The 24,802-nt window shown below is 40.0% G+C and overlaps 1 protein-coding gene and 1 long non-coding RNA gene across 5 annotated transcripts in view; one reads left to right on the forward strand and one right to left on the reverse strand.

The window, feature by feature from the left end:
* LOC122811533 overlaps nucleotides 1-13,620 on the forward strand; it is a 228,476-nt gene extending 214,856 nt beyond the window's left edge. Inside the window, exon 2 of the long non-coding RNA XR_006366266.1 lies at nucleotides 13,446-13,620. This is a non-coding gene — a long non-coding RNA (uncharacterized LOC122811533). The remainder of the gene's footprint in view (nucleotides 1-13,445) is intronic.
* SCN8A (sodium voltage-gated channel alpha subunit 8) overlaps nucleotides 1-24,802 on the reverse strand; it is a 1,580,263-nt gene that overhangs the window by 193,114 nt on the left and 1,362,347 nt on the right. The window lies entirely within an intron of this gene.

The raw sequence follows: 24,802 nt of genomic DNA on the forward strand, positions 1-24,802 counted from the left end.
AAATAGCTGGCACCATTGTGAATAAGACAGGTTAGAAAGTCTAAGACCACTGGAAGTGGTGCCAAAAAGGGATCTTAATTTCTTTCCAAAGCCAACATAGAGAAACTTTTATATTTGCTTTTCTGAATCTTCCTAACAGATGGATAACTTGGGGAAAAAAGCCTGAACTGACCAGCCATCACTGAAAGTGGAGAAACCAAGAAGTTAACTTGAGGGCTTGAATGTCCAAGAGACAGGCTTGATGGACGAGAAATGAGATATAGACTGAATCCAGCATCCATGGAGGGTGCTTCAGATGAGGCTTTAGCTATGCGAACCAAACTTATCGAGGCCAGAAGTGGGAAATGAGGATTACCATGCTTTTCCTCTCCAGTGCTTTCTGAAGAAATTTTGGAATGAGAAGTGTCAGATGAAAGGCTTAAAGGAGACCAGGAGGCCAACTGTGGATCAGAGTGTCCCTGGACGACTCCCCCTCTGGGGGGTATCAGGGCAAAGAACCTGCTGCATTTCATGTTTTGGGGAGAAGCAACATGATCACAGCACTGTTGGCCCCAGTGACAAAAAATCTGCTCTCCCACCTTCTGATTGAGGGACCACTCATGAGGCAGGAGGAAAGATCTGCTCAAGCTGTCTGCTAGAACACTGTGCATTGCCACAAGTAAGTGACTGGAAGATACTGCCCATTGCCAAACTCTTATGGCCTCTCCACACAATAGCTAAGATGGAGTTCCCATTGCTTGTTGATGTACCAAACTACTACTAACATGTTGTCTGTTTGGATAGGTATCAGTCCTTGAGGGAGAGAGTCCTGAAAGGCATGCAATACTATAAATAATGCCCTCACCTCTAGAATGCTGATATGAAGACCTCAGAAGGAGACCATGTGCCTTGGACCATCTTTCCCCTGTAGTACTCCTCACCCCAATAGGGAAGCATCGGTGGTCACAGTGGCTTTGGGCTGGAGAAAGGTAAATGGGCGACCTTGTAATACAGTTAGGGATTCAAGTCACCAGTGTATGCCCACTCTAGTACTCTCAAGTGATATCCCAGACAAAGGCAGTCAGGCAACTCTTCATGAGCACTGATAAGGCCTCTCTGTGAAAGAATCTCTGAAGTCTTGGTTCTGTGGTCCACCTCTGCTCGTGGGCAACATCCATTGTTAGAACTCCCCTTCTGTCTCAGGAGGGTCTGTCACCACGAGTGTCAGGGAGAACCCTTTGGATTTCCAGAACCACAGTTTCTTTCCCCTTTTCTGATTCCTAGAAATGGACCTCTGGGAGGTGGGGAGAGAACCATATTCTGACTGCAGATAAGAACTTTCCATGTTGCTCACTCCTGGTTATTGTGTCTTTAATTCTGGGCCCAAAGAATGCTGAGCCATCAAATGGGGCACTAACAAAAGACATCTTGAAGTGCTCCACGAAGTTGCACTAATGCATCCAGGCATGTACCCTAATGGGAATAACTGTGCTGCTGCTCTTGAAGCTGTTTTGGTAGTATTACAGATAACATTTTTATTTATTTTTATTTTACATTTGTTAACCGGGAGAGTCCGACTGGATACAAGTCCATTTTCAGTGGAGGCCCATGGAGAAAAGCTCCAATTACATTAATTTTCAACATTAAAATTCATTACTTGTGACATTCATTACAGGCAGACTAACATTGTGAAACTAAGTGACACATATTGTATACATTCTGAGTAATTATGAGAGCAACAGATAAGACAGTGTAAACACATTCATAATTATGAGGAGCAATACATGGAATTCATTACAGTAGCTACTAGATAAATGGATGAGCAGTTAATGCTCTCTTAACATGCCGGAAAACATTTCCTATCCTGTAGTAATATTAGGACTATGGGTAGGCTGAGAAGGTAGCATATTTTTGTGTGGTGCAGAGATATTAGCTATATACTAGAGTGTTATCCAGGGGTGAGGCAGGAGCAAAGCCTGTTGTTCATGAAGTGAGTTTTAAGGAGATTCTTAAATTGAGTGATGGAATTGCTGGATGTTAAGTGGGCAGGAAGGGAGTTCCAGAGTTTAGAGATCGAGTGGCTGTAGACAGATTTTCCTGCCTCATTGTTAAATTTGGTGACCTGTAGGTGATTTTGGGTGCTAGATCTTAAGGTTCTAGTAGTGGTGTGAGGATGAATTAGATGTTGTAGAGCTGGGATTTTGTCTGAGTGGTTTAATATTTTGTGCACTAGTAAGAGCTGATTGCTTTGAAGTATTAGTGGGAGCTCTAACAAGTTAAGTTTGATGAGACACTCACAGTGATGAGTTCTATAGATGAGCCTGTAGCAAATCTTGCTATCTTATTGTAGCATGATTCGAGTTTGTTTAGATCAGTTTTGCTAAGGTTACTGAGCACAGGGGAGGCATAGAGTAATGTAGATAGTAGGTGTGTCCTTACTATTGTTATTTTTGAATGGTTTGTGAGATAGTGTTTGTTTCGATAGAGTAGTCCGAGTTTTTTGTGAACTTTCTTTATAGTTTGGGCAATGTGTAGATCAAATCTAAGGAGGTTGTCTATTTCCACGCCTAGCAGCTTGGTGTGATTGGTATTGATACATCTGACAAAGATTGTAGGGTGGCTAATGGAGAGTCCAAGGTTTCCTTATCATCCACAGATGCAGATCCAGAGAAGGACTTGGAGATTTCCTTGGCCAAATCCCTCTGAAATCTAGTAATGTGTGCCTAGTAGTTCAGTACCCTCAAAGTGAAGGTAGCTTTAGCATAAGTCTGCTTCCCAAACCTGTCCAGTGCCCTAGATTCTCCATTAGGAGGATGGACAAAGGAGCATTCCTCTGTGAGCTCTTTCCTGGTGGCTGCTGCCACTACCATGGAATCTACAGCAAGCCCTTTATTCCAATGCTAGTGAGCTTTCAGGGAAACCTAAGAACTTATCTGGCTTGCACGGAATTGGTTCAGTTATGTCTGGTTCCTTCCAAGCCCACTTAGAGATGAGGTTCACCATCTCATCTGTGGGAAGAACCACTCAAGATGTGGCCAAACTAGAGCCGAAGGCCTCGAGGAACACGGATTCCTCTTGTGAGACCCCTTTGGAGGACTGCCTGCCCTTCTATCTGAGATGTTTGAGAATTTCTAGCAAATGAGGCATCCTCAAGGGAGGGATCTGTCATCAAAATCTGTGTCCTCTGTGAGAGACTTCTGCAGAGAGACTATGTGCCTCCTGCTCAACAAATGATTCCAAGGAGCTTCACCAGTGGGATGTCCCAGAAAGGACTCAGAAGAGACTTGCAAGTTCCCTACGGGACCAACTCAAAGCTCATCAGGTCTGGCTGCCCCATGTGCACTGAATGAGAAGGATCAACACCCAGGGGTGTTCTCTGGGGGATTGTTGGAGCCGAGCTGGGGAAAGACATTCGTGTCTCCAATTGGGAGAGTGCTCTCTTGACAGCCTCAAATGCTGATGCTAAGGGAGATCCACAGATCTGAGTAGCAGGAGCTGCAGCTACCTCACTAGGCAACCCCCCCTAAATGTCACCTTGTTTGGATCCTAAGCTGATACCAGTGTCAAGCTGTTCAGTGTTGAGGCTCCGAGTGGATGGGAATGCTTCAAAACCCTTGGAGTTGAACTCACCCCCCCCCCCAAAGGATCCAGCTCCAAAGCTCTGGCTCCAGAACCCTCCGGCTCCAATGGCATCTCAGAGATTCCTCCAGGGTAAAAGATAGCCAAATCTTTAGCTCCAGGGCAGACTAACTCTGGGTTGTGCTTGGATCCCTAACTCCTGAATCTGAGAAACAGATCAGGGTAGGAGCAACTACTGGGTGAAAAGAAGGGACATAACTCCCAGGTCCAGCAGCAGCAGCTGGAGCCAGGAGGGCCCTCACCTGAATCTGGGTCCTGAGAAACTTCCTCATCATGTGGTCCACCATCAGCTTCAGAAAGGTTCCTGGATGACTGAACTAACCGCTTGGATGAAGCAGTGTAGGGAGTTTGGGAGGAGTGACGGATAACCCTTTCTTGTAGAAAAGGATACTGAAGCTGAGGAGAAACTAGCTCTGGAATACAAGTAATTTTTAATCTAATCAGGATTAGCTCTATGAAGAGAAAACAGATTTGAGATACTGGACAATTTAGGAGATGGACATGGGGATGCCAGAAGAAAAATGAATGATCCAGGGAATGTTCCCTAGATTCCTTAGATTTACCTTTAGAGGGTTTGTCTCCCTAGGATTTATCTGTACCCTTTTTTGATGAAGGGGAAGCTCCAGTACTAGTTTGCTAAGTCTTAGACATTTCTCCAGCATGGACAAAGGCAGGGAAAAGTCCCTTAAGAATTAATTTATTTTTTCTTTCTACAACTGCCTGAGTACCAAAGGCAGTGCAAATATTGCTCTACTCACTACAAGTGGAAAGCTCTGAGACAGTACAGAGACTTTGAGTGTATGTCCAAGTTTGGTACCTTGTAACTGCAGGCTATATATTTTTTAAACCCAGATGGTTTATCCAACATATTGAAAATCATGGAAAAAGAACTAATATAAGAAAGTTTAAGCAGAAAAGGAATACACATATATATATATATATATATATATATATATATATACATACAAGATATATAGTTACAGTTTTTTTTTTGATTGGTAGATGGTGCCGAGGCACAAAAAAATTGAAAAAAGGAGAAAATGCAGATGAAGTTTTAAATTATAACTTAAAAATATAGCTACAAAAATAGAGGTAGGGTATAAGATACCAGATAATGGGAGAAAGAAATGGAATCCAAATAGTCTTACTAATTTTTCTCACAAAACTTCAACTTATACCTAAGCAAGGAGATCCATGTCTGTCTCGAATGAACAGCAAACAAGATCTGATGTAATGTTGGGCTTTACAGAGCACTATGGGTAAGGAGAGGAGTCTGAGCTTGTGATCCAAAGACTTGAGTGGCCAAAGTCAGGTCCAAGATTAGATATGAAGACCCATCAGTTGAGAAATGGCTAGAAGAGACAACAGCAGATCCTTTAAAAAAAAAAAAAAATAGGTGTTCTACAGATCTATGCATTGTAAAACATTAACTGAAGTCTGTGTTTCTCATATAGTTTCATAGTTATATAACAGGCTAACAACCACTAAGGCCTTTATAAGCCTAGTCATGCAGTCCAACCCAGCTGTGTCCATATGTGTCATGGGCAATTACTAGAAGGGGATATGCTAGGTAGGAAGTTTCTAGAGGTTACGTGGGGTGGGGGCATGTTAGTTTGGGCATTACCGTCTGCATCTACCAGAGACATGAGGGGCAGACCCGGGGTGAATTTCCAATTTCCCATCAATTGGTTAAGGTTATGCTTAAATAGGGTTAGGGATGGACTCTGCTTTACACAGATGGAGACCCTGTTCGAGAGCATGGGGATCCTCTGAGACACATATCTGTCGCTAACATGTCTTATTTATGTCACAAGCAAATTTAAATCCTTGGATCTAGTGGTTCTGATGCTGCTTATTTTGCAGATGTGCAAAATGTCCAGGGCTGGATCCGAGGATGCCTTGTATGCCAGGCATAGATCGCCCTCTCAGTAACCTGTAGGAGACAGAGTAGAGACAGGGCTTTAAGGCAATCCATAAAGAACAATGTGTTTATACCCTGGATTGCCTTGATAAGGAACCTTTACCTGTGTTCCAGCTGTTGCATATGTTCGGTCAGGTGCATGCTAAAAGAGGCATTATACTCAATGATGGGTCTGCTAAAGTCTGAATAAAGTGGCACTATGACTTCCTTGGATCTGGATGCCATGCCTTTGGGTGACACAGAATGATTTTCTTACAACCTAAGCCACATGTTGGTCAAAGGCAAGATTACTGTCTACATATTTTATTTTATTTTTATTTAACGTTTATTAACTGGGAAAGTCCAACTTGGAATTACTCCAATTTTCATTGGAGACCCAGGAAGAAACACTCCAGATGCATGTCTTTGAATGTGGGAGGAAACCGGAGCACTCGGAGGAAACCCATACGAATGCAGGGAGGACATGCAGACTCCACATAAAAGGCACTCCAGCCAAGAATCGAACCAGAGAACCTCTTGCTGTGAGGCGACAACACTACCACTACACCACTGTGCCGTCCTGTTCCCAGATCCCTGATTACTGGGTCATCTCTTAATGGGTGTCTTATCGATAGAGTAATTAGCCTGGGTGGCAGTTTTCCTAAAAGGCATTATAATGCATTTCTTGGGAATGAATTTTAGTCTGTGACTTTGGCACCAATCATTTGGTTGTGTTAGACCCTCTTGTAAGATGTTTGTGTTATGGGGGGGAATCTATGACACCTCCAAATTTGCAGTCATCTGTGAACTTGGTCAGCCAAAGGCCCATGACATTAGCCTTTACCTCCGAGAAGTAGATGCCAAATAGGAAATATATTCTGCAATACTGTCTAACTTCTTACCACTACAGTCCTACATACAAAAACTTTGTACACCAACTAGGTTTGCATCAAATTACACTGTTCTGCTGCCTATAAATGCAAACTTTCTCCACATGTTCTCTACCCAAAACCCATACTCTCACAATAAAGATAAGAAATGACTAGTATGAATCCTATTTAATTCTATTTTCAGATATTCTTCCAGGAATAAAACACATACATATTTCATCAGTATTACACTTAAAAGATACAGTCTCAATATAGCAAAAGCAATACTCTGCATATTAATTTGAGAGACCCAGAAACTGCATTTACCATTCAGCAAAGAGGCATTCCTTTACCAAAATGCCTATACAACTTTTATGCAGAACACAGTTTCAGACAAATGTTTTTAGTAATGACAAGCATATCTCTCAACCTTTTAGTGCAAGAAATCTGGACAAAGGCATAAATAATGGAGGGACAAAGGCCAAAAAAATAGGGACAGTTTTTAAATATTGCTCTTAGGTGATAAAATAACAGGTTTTTCATCAGCATGAATTTTCTGAAGGGTATGAAGTCAGCAACTTAAATATATGCCATTATTTTCTGACTTCAGTTTTCAATTATTTGCCAGAAAACAAAATTATGTAGAACTGACCAAAAATACGAGACAAAAATCTAGACATTCTGTGAAAAGCTTGACAGTTGAGAGGTATGATTATAATTCAGCCGTGTTTTTTGTATAATGCAAACTTCCATATCAGATGACAGCATCAAACACAAACAATGACTTCAAGAAACTTAAATGCACATACATGAAACTACATTTTAAAAATATAGCATTTTATGTTGCAGAAGTCATCACTTTCTTGAGCACAGGCAAAACAGTTTAAAGCAGGCCTTCACAAATCTCAAGGACATTATATTTAAATGACCCCCTTTAATGACCAAAGCTACTGCAAATGGGCATTTGCCACAAGGGATAAAAACAGATGCACACTGAATATACAACAGCTTTGCCATAAGTATAAATGGTGGAAAATCCTGCAATCTGAACATGCAGCAATGCTAATCTCTCTGTGTAGGATCATTGGTACTTACTAGGCTATTGAGTTGGGAGTATTTTAAGAAGCCTAGCTTTACATTCTTATGGCAGTCTTTACACTTATATTTTGCATGCAAATAAGTCAGAGATAGGGCGAACAAGGATATTTAGGAACATTTACATGATTTTCTCCTGTATGATGCTTGAAGTCAAATAGGTACTTCTGACAGTCTATCAAGGGTCTGGCAGGAAAAGAAGAAATTAAACATTTATAGGTGTCCTGAGAAACAGCCACTGACATTAAACATTAAAACAGGCAGCATCAATTCTGCAGAATCAGCTGAATAACCACAATACAAAAAAGCACTCAAGGAACCCATTAAACTAATGCCAGAGATGTTATGTTTTGGTGACTGGAAAAATCTTAAGACTAAAGCAATGAATGTGACATAATTCATATATAAGGAATACTCATTCCAGATGATGTAATTTTAACAATATCAGAAAATAACTTTTCGTGAAGACGAGGCAGCATCAATATGTACAACCCACCAATTAACTAAATCTATATACGAGATTTACCTTCAGTTGGTCGATTAACATGAATGTCGACATCCTAAAGGTAAACCACTCTATGCTGAAAATGGAAATACTGACTTCCTAGTACACATGCACCAAAAAAGATCATCAGTGAAAGCAACTTTAAAACATAATTTTTTGCAGAGGTGCAAGCTCTCCTGCACTCCCCACCTCCTGCTAATTACATATACTAACTCAGAGGTCGCATAATCCCTGATGAAAGGGAATATTCCCTAAAAACACTTGAGATTTCATATCCATTTTCAAAGCTGTATTGTGGTTAGTATTTTCACCTTATTCAAAAACATCCTTGGAGCGAACTGTAACAACTTCTGTCATCTGTCTGCATAAATCCTGTCCAAGCTCTTAAGCTGTTTTGAAAATCAGACCCAGAATGTAGGAAGGGGATTTAAGGTCATTGCTAAGAGCCTCTCTGTCAAGGAGGATTCTTCAGAACAGTTTTGGGATCTTACTGAGGCTGTAAAGGAAAAGGACATAACTGACACATTTTTGCCATGATTTTTTTCCCTTCTGTTATACACCCTACTGATTTTTCAATTCTGGCTTGTTTTTTGAGTTAGTTCTGTACTTCTTCCTGGTGGGTACAGCTGCCTCTATGCAGCTATTAACATCCTTGTACAGGGTTTCTGTGAATAGTTCTGCATAGGCAGCAGGGTTCTCAGGGTTTATGGGGCTTGAAACTTTGCCAGGCTATCACAATAGCAGGAGATTAGCCTTAGAGTAGTTCCTGAATATTCCAGGTTTAGCTGGGGGTCCTGGTCTTATTTTTACTTCAAAGTAGACTATTTTGTGGTCTGACCTTACCAGGGAAGACATTACAGTGGAGGGTGTGCAGCTCTTTCCTCTGTTAGTGAGGACCATATCCAGTATGGTCGCACTCCTGGTCAGTGTATTGACTATCTGGTCCAGGGAGTTTGTGTTTACAAAATCCATGAATCTCTGTGTAGGTACGTTTGGTGTCGTACAGGATTCCCAGTTAATAGTGGGGTAATTAAAGTCACCCAAGTATATGGTATTGTGTTGGATGGTTAATATTTCTAATAAGTTTAAATACATGGTATGGGTTTCCTGGGTCACAGAAAGGGACCTACAGCTTTTAAGGAAGTGGTATTGGATTTTGCCTATGGTGATTTGAACATGAAGCAGCTCAAGTGCATTGTCCTGTTTGACCTGCCTTGAATTTTATTTATTTTTGATGTAAAGAGAGTCACCTCCACCTTTAGTCCTTACCTGTGAAGAACGTGGTCTAAATGTGTGGAAGGCATTACAACCCTGCACTGTTGGTGTGCTCTCCTTTCTAGGGTGAAGAGAGATTCTAGGAAGTGGAGTTTTTTTGTTATTTTTCTGTATGAATGTTCTCAAACCTGCAAAGAAGATCAATGGTTATTTGTACATAAACTCAGGAATAATACTGTGTTTGGAGAAGAGTTAAAATAAGAAAACTAAGGTTTAAAAATATACTTCCCCTAAACTTAAAAAATGGAAAGCATCAATTTTAGAGTACCTTCAGTAAATGTGAACAGTATTAGGAACGTAAGAAGGATGGGGATACTGGAATGGTGTGCTAAATGTGATGTGGATATTATTCTGTTATAGGATGTAAGACTCCTGACAAGTGGAAATATAATATGGAACTTATGAGGGAAATGCTGTACTGAAGTGGCTGTGTTGTGTTAAAAAACAGTGAAAATACTTGATGTAATGTTGGAAAGATTAACTGTTGTGGATGTGAGATGTAGAGAACATGTTTATAGAATTCTATCATTGTATGCATATATATCTAGCAATACCATGTGGTGGTTAACATGAAAGTTATAATTGCAGGGGACTTATTATGATTCAAGGCGAAAATTTAAATAGAATGAGAATGATCTACACAAATACAGGAAGTGATAAAAATGTGGTAAGTTAGTTGTTTGGAAAAAAGTCAATGGACTTACAGAAGTGGGGGACACTTAAATCTGAAACTGATTATTTTGTATTTATTACTGCAGGGCTTGGGGGAAGTAGATGGTGATACAGTTGTGATGGATTTTTCAGACCATTTAGCAATATGGATGGAGGTTATGGAAAACGGGAATATATTAAAATAGGAAAGGGAATAAAAAGAAAAATATCAGAAATTATGGGATGAATTTGGGCAGTGAGAAGTACTGCAGTTATGGAGGGATCATGTAACCTCAAAGGACTTCTATAAAAACTGATCTGAATGCTAGACTGAATTTAAACAGAAGTATAAAAAGTGTTTTTTTTCCAATGGCATGATGATGTAAGAAAGGAAGAGAAAGTGAAGTAAAGGAAATTTACAAAAATGTATTAGAGAATTTAGAGAATAATACAAGAGAGTACTATGATATAGAAAAAGAAATGCATAACTGTTTAGTCAGAGGTATTATTTACAAACGAGAATGGAAGATTAATCTACGTATTTGGGTAAATTAGTAAAGGTGGATATTAGCTATAATGGAAAAGGATCAAACCAACACTGCAACCAGCCATTTAATAGAATAAATAACTTTCTAAGTATTTATAAACACTAATAGTGGAATGATTTTAGAAAATTGTACTTCAGCTGTTTGACAACACACACATTCCTTTTTCATTGTAATTTTAGTATTTACTCATGTATTTATTACAATATTTATAGTTATATATTTAAAATTTTAACTTTGTAATGGGTTTTTGTAATAATGAATTTTACCCACACATTATTCATATACACAATATACTACAATTCCCATCTAATCAGTGTTCATGACATCATCCTGCAATATGCACTGCCTTCTCTGTGATTGGTTGTCCTTTTGTATTTAACAGCATCATCAATGGTAGACACAATCACTCTGATGAAGTCTATGTATATTTGAATGTAGACAAAAGTGCTCAGTTTTTATTTTATTTTATTTATTCTATTAAACAGTTACTTGAAGTGTTGGTTTGGCCCTTTTTTCCATTTTGTTTTTTTATAGGATATTAACTATAATGAGGAAAATAAAAAATGTAAAAGGATCAGTAAAAAGAATACGAGCAAATTATGAAGTATTGTAGTAAAGCATGTGGAAAATATGTACAAGAGTAGCAAGAAGGAAAATAATAAAGAATAGTAATTAAAAAAAAAATCTACAATAAGTTAAGGAAGAATTTGAAAAATAAATTATTAGTGAATTTTATGAAGAACTTAGAAAAGTAAATGTCGATTTAATATCAGGCCCAGATGATATAGGATATAGAATGTACAAAAAATTAATGGACTGGCAAAGGCAGTATTTTGTAAATGTACCGCGGTGGTGGTGCTGTGGTAGCGTTGTCGCCTCACAGTAAGACGCTGTCCAGTTCGACTCTCAGCTAGAGCGTCTTCTGCGTGGAGATGTGTGAATGGCCGTACCTTCGTTGAAGGTTGTGCGTCAGGGCTGGCAACTTGGCACGTAAAAATCAACTGCCAATCATTAGTGGACTGGAGTTCCGCTGTGGCGACCCCTAACCGGGAAAAGCCTAAAGACACACACACACTGAATGAATGCTTGAAGGAAAGGTTTATGAATAGCTTTGTAGTGAGATATTAAAATTTATATGGAAAAAAGACAAAAATGAAATAAAAACTGGAGACCCATCACACTAAACAACACAGATTATAAATCTTTTATGAGAATAATACAGAGGATAATGGAAAGAAGGATGAAAGATATTATGGAAGAAAGTAATTATAGTATGAAAGGGAAGAGATAGTAGTTATTATTGGTTTTGAGAGAAATAAAATGGAGGATGTGTGAAACTCATAGTAGGTGATATTAGCAAGGCATTTGATACAGTGAGCTATGGTACCTTCTGGGATGTTAAGAAGTATGGAATAGGCAACAGAATTAGGACTGTGTGTATGTTAGCATATCAAAATAACAGTGACAGTGTTAGTGAATGGGTGGATGAGTACAGAAATATGCATGAAGTGTGATATAAGACAAGGATGTCCCATGAGTTTAATATTATTTTTATTGGTAATGAACATAATAGTGAGTGACGTGGTTTATAAAATAAAAGATGCTAGACATATGATGCAAAAGGAGGTACTCATTCTAGTAGTTCTGACATACACAGATGATGTAGTTGTAGTTGCTAAGAACAAAATATGACTGATGGAAGTGGTGGTTTGTCTGAATAGATGTTTAAAGGAAAGGGGAATGACCTCAAATAAGGATAAAAGTAAGGTTTGGTTGATGAGGTAAAATTTGGGGTGTGTGTATTTATCAATTAAAGAAGCGTCTTTACTAGGGATACAATTTGGGAAAATTATGTAGTAATGATATAATGGGAGAGTCTTATAAAAGAAATGAAATAAATATGTGTTCTGTAGAGGATGTATAGATTAGCACTCGGGAAAAAGGTTTAACTGGTGAATTCTGTATTGATGGGAAAAATGCATATATGAGAAATGATTATATGATCACAGAAAATATGAAAAGATAATTGTGCAACTGGTGTTTTCTTTCATATGGGGTTCAAGATTAACACCAGTGAAAAAGAAGTATGTTGTATATAAGTGAAGATAAAGGGGAGGGGGTTGTGGTTACTAAATCCAGTTGTTCATTCTGCTTCTTTAAACGTATATAGAGTATTAAAGTGGGTAAAGGAATAGAATGAAAGTACAACAATTCATGGTAGGTTATGAGGATAAGTAAAAAAAATTGTAAATTAAAAAGTACAAGAAAAAATACTAACAAGGAAAATAAAAATTGATGATATACAGAAAGGTAGAAGGATGTAGTATAATAATGTGTTGAAACAATATTATTACATAAATCCATGGGAATATTTACCAGAAGAAGTGATTAAAGACATTAAAGTAAAGAAAAAGTGGTGTACCAAGATAATATAGTGTCAGGGTTTCCAATGGAGACTAGTAATAAATAAGTTACCAGTAAATGTGAATATGCCATATACAAAAAAGTTGAGTGAGTTTATTTTCTGGGGAGGAGGAGTCAACGGATCATGTTTTTTTGAAATGTGAAAGAGTTGTGAAACTCTGGAAAAAGTTGTCTGACGAAAATGTTTTTAAGCATATTAATGCCAAACAATATAGACACGAATATTATTATGTTACAGATATTATAAGAACAAGAAGAAAAAATGTGAGAAGGGTAGATAAGAATTTATTTTATGTAATATGGGTTATTTGGAATAAAAGACTGAATGAAATTTGTTTAATGGCAAATGGAGTTGTGAAAAATTAGATTATGGTTGTGGAAGATAGAGTGGGGGTCAATTACAGAACAACAACAACTAGGACATTACAAGAAAATGATAAATTGTTAAAAAAAATGAAATGTGTATCAATGTGTCTGGAAATATCCACATTTTGTAAATATGTAAATAATGGTTTTGTGTGTGCTAAATAAAGGTCTTCCTACCCTTTTCAATGACTCAGGTGGATGTAAAAGGTCTCACAGCACCTACCACCAACACAAGCAAATGGGGCATCAACTTAACATCTCATCTGAAGGAAGACACTCTCAGGAATGCAGCACCCTTCTACTGTACTGCAGTGCCAGAAATCCATCTACATGCTGTGAAAGTAGAACAAACAGCTTTCTGTACTAAAGGCAAGTATGTCACCTGTGGAGCTACTAACACTGCTTTCAAATTTTATAGCACAGACACTGATGCTAAACAAAACAGCTGCACACTGAAAACAGATTTAGCATGAGCAGCAGTAAACTTCTCTTCCCTTAAAGCTCACATTCACTGAAAATGCACTTGGCCAGTGGCGGATGAAGTGTACCTTATTCCCAGAGCTGTTTAAAGACCAAGGGCTCCCTGCATGCATTTTTAAGACCATGCATTAATGCATGTGCTATCTGATTCATCCTCCTGAGTTAATGTATTGTTAAATGGATCAACATTTATTAGAGTGCATTGTAAACTTGTAGTTTTGAGCATTTATCTTCAATAAGTAGTGAAAACAAAAGTTACGTAATTGCCATGATAGATTCATATTGACTGATTTTTATCCTCTTCAGCTAAAGGTCGTCAGATCCAGACTTGGCACCAATTCTGAAGCTCTTCGGTTCCAATGCTCTGACTCCTCTCCTACCCATAATTCCCTAAACTTCACCTCAGTACCTCAATTAAGTTTGCCCCCATAAAGATAAAATTTTCATATCTAAACTGATGTGTGTGGATATTACTCATATAGCCCCTATTCAAGACTAAATCACGAATATAGGAAAAATGGTGGGGTTATGGGAAAAACAGTGATGACTGGTCACAGACAGGGTAAGTCAGGGACAACTTGGTCACCAGAAGCACACTTGTATCAATTTGGAAGGAGGCAGGTGGGAGGGAAGTTGAACCAGATGAAAATCAGACAACATGGATCTATTGTTATAGTAAGTACCTCACTTTCATACCTAATGTTGTCTATTTTCATCAGATTCAACTATGGGACAGATTTTCAAGCTAGGTGTTATTATGGAACAATATTCCTGAAGATGGTGGAACCAAAAGACGAACATAATCTAGATAGTTCATCCAGCCTGTAATGAGATACAAAGGTGTGAACCATTGTCCAAGTAGCCAGTGCACAAATATCATCAAAAGGTCCCCATAAATAGACCCCAATGGACATGCACTGGAAACAATACCTCTCAATGCATAGTCCTAAATACTGGTGTTCCCCAACATTGGGTGCACAGCCCCTTGCTCTTCATCATCCTCATCCATGACTGTACTGCAAAACCTAACTCAGACCATATTATAAAATTTGCTGATAATACCACAGTTGTGGGTCTCATTAGTGGTGGGGATGAACATACCTACAGGGATGAGGTGAACACTTTGATTGCCTGGTGTGGCAGGAACAATCTGGACCTGAATGTTAATAAGGCCAAAGAAATTATTATGGACTTCAGGAGAAAGACAACAGTTCACCAACCATTTACTATCAAAGGGGAGATAGTACAGAAAGTCAAAACAACCAGGCTCCTGGGCCTTCGCATCTCAGATGATCTCTCCTGGACTGTTAATACCAACCATATAGTTAAGAAGGCTCAACAGAGGCTTCAGCTCCTGAGAAGGCTCAAAAAGACCAGGTTCTCACTGCCTGCCCTTACCACTTTCTACAGGGGAGCTATTGAGGGCATCATCATTAGCAACTTCATTGCATGGTTCAGCAACTGCACAGTTGCTGAGAAGAAGAAATTACAGAGGGTGATGAGGGTGGCTGAGAAAATCTTGGGCGCAAACCTTTACAAGAGCAAGAAAAGTAATACATGAAATACTAGCTGATTCGACCCATCTGGCCAAAACTGGTTCTCACAACTTGCATCTGGAAGGAGGTACCACAGCTTCCACTGTAGGACATCCAGATTCAGGAACAGTTTGTATCCTACAGCTCTGAGACTTACTAACTCGGTCACCAACCATAATACCTGATACACTGAAGTCTCTTTTTTTATTCATTTAATCTGCTCCTCGCTCCTCTGAGCAATTACTGCCAGTATTACTATTATGCAATACGATGACTATACTAAGTCACGTCTAAGGTTAACAAGTGTAATACAGTAACTAAACAGCTGCTATTCACTAGTCTCTATATATTCTCTACCATAACGGTGAAGGGGTTTGGTGGTGCGTATTTATTTATTATTTATCATTGGATAATGAATATTGAATGTGTTTATGCAATGTGAACTACCTCTTGCATGTCATAAGTGTTGTTTTTCTTTCTTATGTTACTCTCTGATACCGCTGTATTTATGTTATTTGCACTGCATTTCTCTCATGAGCTGACATTTGCAACTTTGTTTAGGCTGCACTTGTGTGGTCCTAAATGACAATAAAGTTTCTCTGAATCTTTGAAAAAAGGTAGTCTACTGGCAAAGCCTGTTGAAGCTGCCATTGCCCTTGTGGAATGAGCCTAAGGTTTAGATTGCAAAGACACTCCCTTTTTATTGTAAACGAAAGAAATGTATTCAGATAACCATCTAGACAGAGGAACCTTAGTCACTGTTTTGCCCAATTTAGATTTTGAGAATGCCATACACAACTGATCTGACTTCCTGAATGGTTTGGTCCTACGAAGATAGAACCTAAGTTGGTGATGAACGTCCAACATATGTAGGATGTATTCACCTCTGTTTGAGAACCTTGGAAAATGACTGAGGTTTATTGACTGATTTAAATTAGTTTCAGATACCATCTTAGGAAGGAAAGCTTCATTAGTTCTTAAAGAAACTCTATATTTGTGAAAGACCAAATATGGGAGATTGCAGGAAGGTGCTTGCATCTCTGAAATCCCCTTGGCTGAAGTAACTGCCACCAGAAAAATTGTTTTCCAAGAGAGAAACTTCATATTGACTGATGCTGCTGGTTCAAAAGCTGGTTGAATACCTGTAACATAATGGTAATGTCCCACGGAGGTACCAGATCTCTGATAGCTGGCTGTAGAAGAAAGGAGACATTTGCACTTTGACAGCAAAATAACTGCAGCCATTGTGGAAAAGTTTGAACAAGATCCAGGTGACACTACGCTAACAAAGAGTTCTAGAAAGGATGGAATAGAGGCAGACAAGAGACTGAAACCCCTTGATATATCCCAGATGGAGAATCTCTATCCTTGTTTTCCAAGAAAGAAACTTCAAATCGACTGATGCTGCCAGTTCAAAATGTGGTTGAATGCCTGTAACATAATGGTAATGTCCCATGGAGGTACCTACTCTCTGACAGGTAGCCATAGAAGAAAGGTTCTCTTCAAGAAGGCCTCAGAGACTTATATGGAAGCCACAGAGTTGTCATTCTGACCAATTTGAAAAGCTGAGATAGCCGACATTTGTACTTTGATAGTAGAATAACTGGCGTTGTTGTGGAAATGTTCTGACAGAAATTCTAGAACAGAAGGAATAGGGGCAGAGAAGGGATTTAAACCCCGTGATATAGCCCAGATGGAGAAGCTCTTCCATTTGCTATTGCAGATTTTCATTGTGGAAAGTTTTTGAGAGGCTGATATCATCTGAACAACCAAAGCAGGAAGCCTGGCATCTCTGGCTAACATCAGAACTGGAGGAACCAAGCAGTCAACTTCATGGTTTTCTGGACAGAAGAAGGCAATCTGGACAGATGTGTTAATAGGACTGGATAACTGTCCAAAATCCATGGGGATGTACTAGTATAGGCTACAGGAAGGGAAACCAAATTTGTCAAGGACAGAAAGGGACAATGAGGATCACCTTGGCCTTGCATGTTCTTGCTTTCTGGATGAATATGGTTATCAAAGGCAATAAAGGAAAGGCATAAAGGAGACATGGGGGCCAATTGTGGACTAGAATTTCCCTCAGTAATTATCCCTGTGGAGAGATCAGGGCAAAGTAACCTTTGCACTTGTTTAGGTAGGATGCGAACAGGTAACCATAACAAAGCCTGTATATCTGTGCAACCCAAGAAGCAAATAATTAAAAAGAATTGTTTTATTGTTAAAAAAAATTCCATTCAATTACACATTATTTTATGCTGCTGTCATCTTTAGTACTAAATTAATAGACACTTGCTCATTTTAAGCCTGGAAATACAAATAAAGTGTCTATTAATTCTGTACTACAGATGAGAGCAGCAAAATTATAAAAATATAATATGAAGTTTCAAATTAATCCAAATACATATATATTTCACTAATGTGTAACTGAATGGAATTTTTAATAATATCTATTTGATGGGAAAATTTATGACTTTACAGAAATGGTGTTTTTTAATAACAATCACAATCATTTGACACATCTAGTTTGTATTTAATCAACTGATTTTACTGTCTGCATTGGTTCTAATGAAGTCCTGAATAATGAGGATGAAAGGGCTTAACTAATTGCTAATAAAACAGTTATTTTTATTACATGGTCTCATAGATGTAACAGATTACACCCTTTGATGGTTGACTGATGCCTGTGTTTTCACCTGTGGCAACAAGAACCCTGTTACTTGATTGTAGGATGCAAACTGGTCACAGCAAGGTTAAGCCCAGCAACTGAAAATTAAAGTTGTCACTGCTGGGTTGAGGGATCACTCATGAGGCATTAATATAGTTCTGTTTAATTTGTTTGCCAGTACACTGGACAGGCCTGGGATATGCATTGCTATTGGAAAGCGGTGAGAAGACATCATCCATTGCCAGACTCATTGGCTTCTCGACACAGGGGATAGGAGTGTGTTCCTTCCTGTTTGCTGATGTACCAAATCACCAACATACTGTCTGTCTATACAGATATCACACCCCTGAGGAGGACATCCTGAACTGCATGCACTGCTAGGAAGACTGCCCTCATCTCCAGGACACTGATGTGATGGTTGACCTCTGCATGTGACCAAACACCTTGGATCGTATTCAATTTGAAATGCTCCAACCCTAAGATAGATGCATACATGGTCAGTACAGCCACAGGGGGAAACAAAGAATGGATGTCCTTCTGTCACTGATTTTATCCACCAAGCTATGTTGTTGTTGTGCCTTTCGGCTTATCCCGGTTAGGGGTGGCCACAGCGGAACGCCGGTACACTAATGTTTGGTAGGATTTTTATGTGCCGAGTTACCAGCCCTGACGCACAACCTTCAACGAAGGCACACCCATTCACGCATGCCTCCACACAGAAGACGCTCTAGCTGAGAATCAAACGCAACAACGTCTTGCTGTGAGGTGACAACGCTACCGCAGCACCACTACCGCGGGTATAGCCTCCAAATTTGAGAGAGTCAAATATTGGCATGAGGTGTATGATATATTTGGGCCCATTGCACCTCTAAAGTCTACTAAAACACTCTAATGTAAAATCTAGCTAACAGTACCATGAAGATGGTAGATGCCATTAGTCCAAAGAGATGGACAATGATGCAGAACCCGAGCAGCTGTGAGGTGCAGGGAGAGTACCCTGGAGTGGGGAAGTCTGGTGAAATGCACACTTCAATCCAGGTGGCATTTGATAAACTCTGTTGAGTAGGGATAAGATGACTTTTGGTTAAACTGACTGCAATCCCTAGGTCTTGCATTAGATGGAGCAAAAGGTCCCAATGGTTCAATAACAGGTTATTGGAGGTAGCAGTTAGCAGCCTATCTTTGAGATTTGGGAAAACATGGATCCCTATCATGCGCAGACACACTGCTACTTCTGTCATCTTCTTGTTGAATACCCTGGGGGCTCTGGAGAGACCGAATGGCAGTGCTCTGAATTGATAATGACGGACTCCCAGCTGGAAATGGAAAAATCTCCTTGAACGAGTCTCTATCTTCACATGATAGTAGGCCTCCTTGAGATCTACAGAGCACATCCAATCATCCTTCCTCAGCAGAGGTAAAATTGACTAGTGTGTGACCATCCAGAATTTTGTCTGACATACTGATTTAAATGGCTCATATTCAAGATGGGTCTGAGGTCTCCCATTTTCTTGGGTTCTGAAAGGAACTTTGAGTAGACTCCAAACTCTAACTGGCCTTCAGGGACTGGTTAGATAACTCTTTTTCTAGCAGTTCAGAAATGTCTACTGCTGCAGGTTCAGACTGACTGGGTGGAACACTGGGAACTTTCTTCTTCTTGATAGGGGGAAGGAAAGTTGTATGCAATAGCCCTGAAAATTATGTTTAGCACCCAAGAATCTGTAATTATGTTTTGCCAGGCTTGGTGCAGAGATAAGTACTCCCCGACAGCCTCCAGATTGCATAGAGTGCAGTCATTGGGCAACCTTCAAGGACACTGGAAGAGCTTGTCAGTAAAGGGACTATAAAAGCCCTGTTTATGCAGTCCACCTCTGCCTCTAGGGCGATGTTCATTGTTACCACCTCCTCTTTTGCCACAAGAAGGTCTGTCACCAGGATTGTCTTGATAAGAGTTCTGTGACTTTCAGAACCATATCTTTTTTCCACCCTTCTGATTCCTAGAATAGGCTCTTTCAGGGGTGGAAAAGTGGATTCCCTCTGCAGAGTAAGTCTTACCATCTTATTGGCTCCGGGTCAGTGTGTCTTTCACTTTTGGTACAGATAAGGTGGACCCATCAACAGGGGTATTAACAAAGGAAGTCTTAAAGCTTTCCACAAAATCACACAGAGACATCCAGGTGTGCTGACGGATGGTAATGCCAATGCCTGCTGATATGCCATCAGCTGCATTAGGAACACTGTCACCTGGCTACACTGGAAGAAGATGAGAGGATAGAAAGCCAGGAGTCCAGCATCTTCTGAATATACACAGGCAGGTTACCTGAGGGACATTTGGAAATCTCCCTGGTGAGGTCTGCCTGAAATCTGGTAACATGGGATAGATAATTCAGTACTCTAAATGCAAAAATCACTGAAGCATACGAACATTTCACAAACTTGTCCATAGCCCTAGACTCCCTGTTAGGTGGATGGGCAGAAGAACTTTCTTCAGATAGTTCCCTCTTTGTGGCTACTGCCACTGCATCCACTAGTTGACCTTTACTTCATTGTTTTCAGTCTTTAGGTGCTGCCAAAATCCTATCAGGTTTCTTGGAGACGGGTTCCACCAAGTCAGGGTCCTTTCATGCCCACTGAGCCATCAAATAAATCAGTGGGTCAACAGGTGGCACTACCTGTAATGAAGTTGAGCTAGAACCAAAGATTTCCAGGAACACAGACTCATCTGGAGAAGGGTTGCCAGTGGACCATCCCCCTCTCTGTTTCATCAATTCGAGGGTCTCCCCAAAGATTACATCTTTAGAGGGGGATCTATGAGAGCCTTCACATTCATCAAAGTCTGTGTTTTCTGTGAAAGACTCTGGAGAAAGGTCTAAGTGATTCTACTTGCACATCCTTTTTCCTGTGAACAAGTTCCAGGGGGATTGGAAAGTTCAGAATCACAAAGGGAGCTAATGTAGCATGTAGCCTAAGAAGCCTGTGGAACCAACTGTCCCTCTCTGACAGGGTGATGGGAAATAGAAGCTGATTCTTGCTGGGGTTCAGAAGAAACCAAACTGGTTGGATGCATCTTCCCTCTTGGAATAGAAAGGACCCACTCAAAAGCCTTGAAGGCTGAAGATACCATCAGCTCCACTGGAACCCTCCAGTTCCCAGACAGAAAGGAAGCCTCAGAACGAAGTGGTCTCAATCCTAAGGCCAATCTCATTATCAAGCTATTAAGAGCTGAGCTAGAGAGACAGTTCCAACAACTTGTATGTTAAAACATCCCCTAGAGCCATAGCCCAAAGCTTAGGCTTTAAGTCTCTTTTGGATCAAAACATATCGGAGCCAAAAGAGGAACAGAAACTGTTGGAGTCAAAGTAACATGTACTGTTGGCTCCAGCAAAGTTGTTCTGGGACAGATCAGATCCAAGATAGCCGGGTCCGAAGGGCAAACCAGGACCAAACAAAAAAGAGGAGGAGAGGTAGCTGGCCCAACACTCAACAGCTTCCCAGAAGGCAGTACCAAGAGAACCCTGAGCTGAATTTGTGTTCTAAGGAATTTCATCATCTTCCTCTTCCTGTCGACAACTTGTTCGGTCAGGTTTCTGGATGACCGAGTTGACAACACCACCGGAAAGGGTCTCGAGTACCTTCATTCTTGGAGGATCAGTGAGCTCAGACTGATCGGGTCTGGGGAAAATCAGCACTGAGAAGATGATGGCCAGATCTGAGGAACTGTTGACTCAAAACATTAAGTTACCTTGGGATCTAAACTGGATCCAGGGAGCACTTTCGAAATTTTTCCATGTCTGATTTCTCCTTTTCCTTCATCATTTTTTTCTCTATCTTTTTGCTTAATGTTTTCTTTCTCGTTCTCATTTTTTTTCTGCATATCCCTGGGCCTCTTGTTTTTGTTTGCAGGAGAGTAGGCAGTGGAAGAAGTGTAATGTACAGCAGACCCTGTCTGGGGGGGCGGGGGAGAAGACCTTTCACAATTAACTTTTCTCTCCTAGTTTGTGCAGCCCAGGAGCTGAATGGAGCACTGCCCTGACACTGCATGTCAAGATCGGCAGTGCCCAAACAGTAAGCACGCTGTTAGCATTGCTCCTGGGGAGGGAGCTTGTGATCACACTCAGTGCATTTCTTAAATCCCTGGCTGTCAGCCATTACAATTTCTAATGCTAGGAAACAAATACACACACAAACATGCATACACACTCGCATGCACACACACACACACACACACACACACACACACACACACACACACACACACACACACACACACACCAAAAAATGAATCGACCAAAAAATGTCGATCATGTGGAACCAGCACCTCCATACAGTGCGGAATGGAAAGAGTTCCATCGTCTGCACTGTAGTGTGATCTCAGAGTTGGTATATTTAAGTTCGGGGGGGGGGGAAAGGGGGGCATAGCCCCCCTGCTAGCGGCGTGAAGATAAGTTTTTTTGTGTTTTTTATTTTTTACTTGTATGGTCAACATTTCGAATGTCGATCATATGGTCTTGGCCATATGAATGTCGACATTCTGAAATGTCGACCAGATCAAGTAGATACATATATAAATATATATTTAATATATATATATATATATATATATATATATATATATATATATATATTCTATAAATACCCTAATGAACATTACACATCTATAATATGAAAAAATGACAACACACTGTATGACTAAACCTAACTACAAGCCTAATTCTGAAGTTAAACTCTAAACCTATTCCAAAAAGCTAACTAGACAGAAAAATTTCTCTCAGTAGAAGGAGGAGTGAATGCTATTATAGAAAACAGCAAATAAAACACTGTAAAGGATACAGAGACTGCAAGACGTCATCAACATGGCCGAATTCTTCAGGTGGTAAACAAGATCTGAGGTTCTGAGGTCGAGTTCAGAGAATTATGGGTAGGGGAGGAGTAAGAGCACTGGAATTGAAGAGCTTCAGAATCGGTGCTAAGGCTGCATCCAGCTGGATCTGACAATCCATAGCTGAATTGGATGAAAATAGACAAAAGTAGATCAAAATGTATGAACCAACAAATGACAGAAATATCCATTCCAAAACATTTCAACCAACTCAAATGAGTGACTGACTAATCAAAGAGTCTGGCAATTGCTGTAAAGGATTAAGGTTCTTGTCTCCTGCAGCCAAGGTATTGGTTTGAGCCTGAGCAAGCTAATTAACTAAACTGCCCTCTCTAACCAGGGCATTACACACACACACACACACACACACACACACACACACACACACACACACACACACACACACACAAGCTTGTACCTGCAGTTCCTGGCCAGCATTCATAATGCTGCAAGTTCTCAAGCTCGGCTGCAAGTACTCCACTTGAAAATCAATAAGGCTAAGGCTTTCTAACTTCATAATGCTGCTTGCTCCACTCCACAAACTGCAAGTTCCAGACACTCGTTGGAAAATCCTAAAGCAGTAAGATGTATGCATGCAGACGCAACACAACAGAGAGTTGGAGAATAGTAATGTAGGATAACTTACTTCTTTTTAATTAAATTAACCTTGTGGCCCCTCACCCCCCAGCCAATGGACCCTAAGCAGCTGCCTAGGTCTCACAGTGCTGGATCTGGCCTTGCCAAGGTGAAGGCTTTGCTGTCCCTTATGAGCAATGTAAAACTTCTAAAGATGCATCTGCAATACCACAATTTAATTCCTCATTGAAGTTACAGAGAGTATCACATGAAAGCACTATGCTCAACATTGCTGGCTACTGTTTTAGGAGGCAGTATATGTGCATGTGACTGTCACAGAGTAAACTCTTTCTGAATTTATCAAGAACACTACTTTTTACAGCACAACCGTCTTCGTTGATACCCTTTCAACTTTCCCAGGCCTTGCATTAGTACATTCTCTTACATCTCACCTGTGGTAGGTGGAAATCTGAACTGCAAACACTGAGGAATTTACAACACTTTTAATAAAACAAATGAGTGTGCATGATTCCCTGTATGACTGGTTTTGTGATGTAGTGCAGGTTAGCTTGATTCACTGTGCATCTGAGCTCTGCAGTTTAATTTTACATAAGAATTATTCTCAGAGTCTTCAAGTCATGAATGTCTTCATAGGGGCCTGAAATTAAGGTCTGAGAATGCCACCACACAAAGTGTAATGCAACAGAGGGAAACATAGTGCAATAGCTGAACAAAATAATACGAAAACAGCTTTCTTGAGAAGCTCACTACATGTGGAGTTTCGATGAAGTCCTTCTGTAATTCAACATGTTTTAGTTTGCCATAAAACTCTCAGCGAGCTCTACTAGGAGACTGACAAAGGCAGCACTTTCTTTCTCCTTATCTTATATTAATAGTACTCACATTTCTAAGAGCATCATTCTTAAACTTTACCACCACTGTAACAATCTAGAATTATACACATTTCAGTTCTAGCCCTCACTCAGAACTGAGCACCACACACACACACACACACACACACACACACACACACACACACACTTCCCAAAAGCAGTTATTTCTGTTCCCTGCTGTCCTGTACCCATCAACCACTGTAAACTCCACTATGGGTAGGTACATCCAGGGAAAATGCATGATGTTCCAAAACAATAAACAAACTATAAACAGGAACACCTAGAGGGATGTACCACCACTCTACTCTCTTCTGAATCCCCTGTGATCAGACATTTCTCTTTCATGGCAAACTTTGTGGAAACAGAGCCATACAAAGATACTAATGGTGACTAAACAAAAACAAATCAAAGAAAAGACTGTTTCAAACTCCAAATATCAGGTTCTCTCATTGTAGTTTTGAACTCTGTTACAGATAGGAAAGTATCCACTTGCTTGGAACTGCTTGCTAACCTAGGAAAA

This window comes from Protopterus annectens, chromosome 9.part0 (assembly GCF_019279795.1).
Source record: "Protopterus annectens isolate FY-2018-M chromosome 9.part0, PAN1.0, whole genome shotgun sequence".
Lineage (NCBI taxonomy): Eukaryota > Metazoa > Chordata > Ceratodontiformes > Protopteridae > Protopterus > Protopterus annectens.